Consider the following 4,351-nt stretch of genomic DNA (forward strand, 5'->3'; position numbering starts at 1 on the left):
AGACTCAGAGGTCTCCTCCCAGCCAGAGAGAAGTGACTCCCTGTTCCTAGCAAAATGTAATGGGCAACTGTGGAAGCTTCAAAGAGACTGTCCAGTGAAATAGGGAAGTGTCTCAACAGTAGAACAGCAGCCACAGTGAAAGTGGAGTGCCCACGCCATCAGAAAGTGCACTTTAGGAAATGCTGAGGAGCGTGAGAAGACCCCTTGGTCAGAACACTTCCAAATACATCCTCCAACAGAAGGACCTCCAACCTGCCCCAAGGTGGGGCTGTGAAACCCAGTCACCTACCTCTCCTCTCAAGTAATCAACATGGGAGAGGAAGGGACCCTGGGAAGCAAGGGGGAGTAGGAAGTATCAAGTCAAGGGAGCAGAAGGAAAGTGGGAACTGAAATGGAGCAAAGCATCAGCCGTTGAGCCCAGGCAAGGCAGTGGGATGAGCCAGGAAGACAGGCTGGAAAAGTCACCTGAGGAGGTGAGACTCTTAAGAAATACCTGTGGCTGAGCCCATGGGAGGAGAAGGCACTGTTAAGGGTGCCAAGCTTTTAGGACACCCAGGGGAAAATGTGGGGAAGCGGGGAAGGTAGGGGAAGGGAGGGCTGCCATTAAATACATGACCAATCCCTGGTGAGAAGGAATTGCTAGCTACCACCCAAAGCAACTGTTCAGGATTGTGAACTCATACAGGGTTCACTCTTAGTGTTGTCTTAGGTCCTCAACACAAAACCTATATTAAAGCCTTTATCACCTAATTTCACCCTTCAGTTGTAATTGAAGCTTCCAAGCCTAACACAGGCCCTGGTTACTTAAACTGGAACCAAACAAGGAAAATCCCCGAGTATTGCTAGGTAACAATAACAAGTAATATTTGCACCGCTTTACAGTTTACAAAGTGTTGTCATCATTTTTCTCATTTGCTCTTCATTACCAGGCTGTGAAGAAGGCAACTTACCTGTAGCTAGGAAGTAAAAATGGCCAGATCGCAGACCAAAGTCTTCAGATTCCAAGCCCAGTGTAACTTTTATTACAGCAAATATCTCTTATATACTGGTCAAATAACACTCTAAAATGCTCTGGCAGTCTGAGGAAATATCCATGTTGTACTCCTGGGGGAATGTATTCAGGGATTAAACCAAAGTTCTCCAGAAGAGACCATCCTTCCCTTACACCTTAGAATATCTCCAGATCTAAAGTGTGTGTTGGAGGCATTCTGCCTCCATTCCTCCCTGACTGGTGCAGATGGAATAACGTTGCCAAGATGACATTCTTCAGAAACATGCTTTCTAGGACCCTCTTGGTAGCTGCTCATTGACTATACTTGGAATAAGAGCCATAGTTGTTTTTTTGGCAAAGGAAGAAAATGAGGAAAGAAATCACATACAGACTTGAGCGACATCAACATGGCTTTCGAAGCAGCATCAGCCAGGGGAGCATCTAGCTCAAAGGAACTGGAGCTACCAAGTGCTATGTACCTTCCCCTTCCCCTCAAACCTTCTCTCTCTCTCTCTCCTATTTCTTCCTCTTTTTCCTCTCTCCATTACTAGATGATGCCCATGATATAGTCACTGTCTAAGAGGAAATAAGAAACTCTTTTATTTCTGCATTCTTCTTCCCCACCCCCCCACCCCCAACCCCACCCCCGCCAACTCTAGCAGGTGAATGGGGCCAAACTAAAGAGTGGTCTTGTTGAAGATATAAAGGCTTCAGGTGAATGTGAAAGGCTGGTTGTGCAAGTAGATTATACAAATTCTGGGCTGGACCCAGTGGCTCATGCTTGTAATTCTAGTACTTTGGGAGGCAGTGGCAGGAAGATCGCTTGAGGCCAGGAGTTTGAAACTAGCCTGGGCAACAGAGCAAGACCCTATCTCTACAGAAAAAAAAATTTTTTTTTTAATTAGCCAGGTGTGGTGGCATATGCCTGTAGTCTCAGCTATTAGGGAGGCTGAGGTGGAAGGATTGCTTGAGCCCAGGAGTTCAGTGTTGCAGTGAGCTATGAGTGGGTCACCACACTCTAGCCTGGGTGACCAAGCAAGATCCTGTCTCTAAGAAGAAGAGGAAGAAGAAAAGGAAGAGGAAGAAGGAGGAGAAGGAGAAGAAAAAGGAGAAGGAGGACGAGGAGGAAGAGGAAGAATTACCCTGCTCCCATGTGGGAGGCTTTGAAGGCCTCATCCTCTACCACCTGAACTTGTAATTAAACACTTCCCTTCCATTTTCCCAAAGCAACCGAAACCAGCACAGAAACCTTTTGTCAATTACTTGCGCAAGTGTCCCTTGGGTATGTTGATAAACAAGACAAAGTTTTAAACCTAGGGAAACATTCTTTCTGTCCTTATCTCCTCTGCTTTCCCAAACCTCCCCAATACTACCACTGGCCCTACAGCATTTCTTGCAGCCCTCCTTCATTCCAGCCAAGTCTAGCTTTGTGTGGCCCCACAGTTCTCCTTCATGTTACTTCCAAGCTCCCACCCAAGATACCCCCAAATGCTGGGAGCATCTCCTTCTTGTTTCCTGTGCTGCTTTCCTCTCTTCCTTGGAAGTTCCTCTCATTGACTCTAGGAAGGCTTCCTTTAGTACTGAATTCCCAAATATACAGCTTGTTAAAGCCTCTAACATGTACATTGAGTATCGGAAAATTCAACAATCACTTCCAAGTTAAGATTTCTATGTCTTGGGGCTGAAAGGGACTTTTGAATCAGAATTGGTCCATTTTCAAATATTCCTCTAGCTTATGACAACTTTCTAAGCTTCAGTTTTTTCATCTGTAAAATGAGGGTCTTCATTCTAAGGTTCTAGAAGTCCAAGGCTTGGTCAAGGTTACACAGCTAGAGGTATGACAATGCAGGCTAGAAGTGGAGCCTGCTCCCATCTGAAGGCCACACTCTCCACTCCATCAAGCTCTGTGTGCACATACAAGCACAAGCCAATTCATCTGCCTGAACTCCTCTGTTAAATACGTACCAAAACTAACAATGGAACTACCATGTGATCCAGCAATCTCACTTCTGGGTATATCCAAAGGAATTAAAATCAGTATGTTGGAGAGATGTCTGCACTGCCATGTTAATTGCAGTACTATTCACAACAGCCAAAAGGCGGAATTAACCAAAGTGTCTATCAATGAATGAATGGATTTTTTAAAATGTGGTATATATACACAATGGAATACTATTCAGCCTTAAAAAAGAATGAAATTCTGTCATTTGTGACAAAGTGGATAAATCTAGAGAATATTAAATTGAGAAGTAAAATAAACCAGGCACAGAGAGGCAAATACAGCATGATTTCATTTATATGTGGAATCTGAACTCTGAAAAGTAGAGAGTAGACTAGTGGTTACCAGAGGCTGGGGAGGAGGGAGTGGGTAATGGAGAGATGTTGGCCAAAGAGTCCAAGGTTTTAGTCAGACAAGAGAAACAAGTTCTGGTGTTCCATTGCACAGCAAGGTGGCTATAGTTAATAAGAACGTATTGTATATTTCTAAATTTCTAAAAGTTTGAATTTTAAATGTTCTTACCACAAAGAAATGATAAGTATGTGAGGTGATGAATATATTTGCATAATTTTATCATTTTATAATTTTATATATATATTTAAAATATATCAATTTGAGACTAAGGAGCAATTCTTTATTTTTATATCCTTAAATTCTTAATACAGTATTGCCTACTGAATTATGTCTCAAATGTAAACACCCTATGTTACCCAACTCTATAGCCATCTACCACCAACCACCACCCACTCCCTTGATCTTTGCACATCAAAGATGCCTACTAATAAATGCTTTTGAATGAACAAAGGCACTAACTGAATGAAGGACCTCCCATTTTTCATTGTTTCCATGAGTACTGCTCACCAATTGACTGAAACTGGACTCCCAAACTCCCAGGCAAAGCTAACCCTCCCCGATGTGTTCTGCTGGCTCCACTGTTAAATAGCTGTGTCACTCAGCATTTCTATAACCTTGATGTGCCTCCATTTCTTCATCTGTAAAATGGGAATAAAATAGTACCTACCTCATGGGGTAGCTATCAGGATTAAATGAATGAGTCCACTAAAAGCACTGAGAATAGTGCCTAGCAATATGTGTTAGGGTTCTCCAGAGGGACACAACTAATAGGATACATGTATATATGAAAGGGAGCTTATTGAGGAGAATTAGCTCACATGGTCACAAGGCAAAGTCCCATGATAGGCTGCCTGCAAGCAGAGGAAGAAGAAGCCAGTAATGGCTCAGTCTGAGACCAAAAGCCTCAAAAGTGGGGAAGCCGACAGTGCAGCCTTCAGTCTGTGGTCGAAGGCCCGAGAACCCTCGGGAAACCACTAGTGTATGTCCAAGAGTCCAAAGGCTGAAGA

This window comes from Pan troglodytes, chromosome 1 (assembly GCF_028858775.2).
Source record: "Pan troglodytes isolate AG18354 chromosome 1, NHGRI_mPanTro3-v2.0_pri, whole genome shotgun sequence".
In the NCBI taxonomy this organism is placed as follows: Eukaryota; Metazoa; Chordata; class Mammalia; order Primates; family Hominidae; genus Pan; species Pan troglodytes.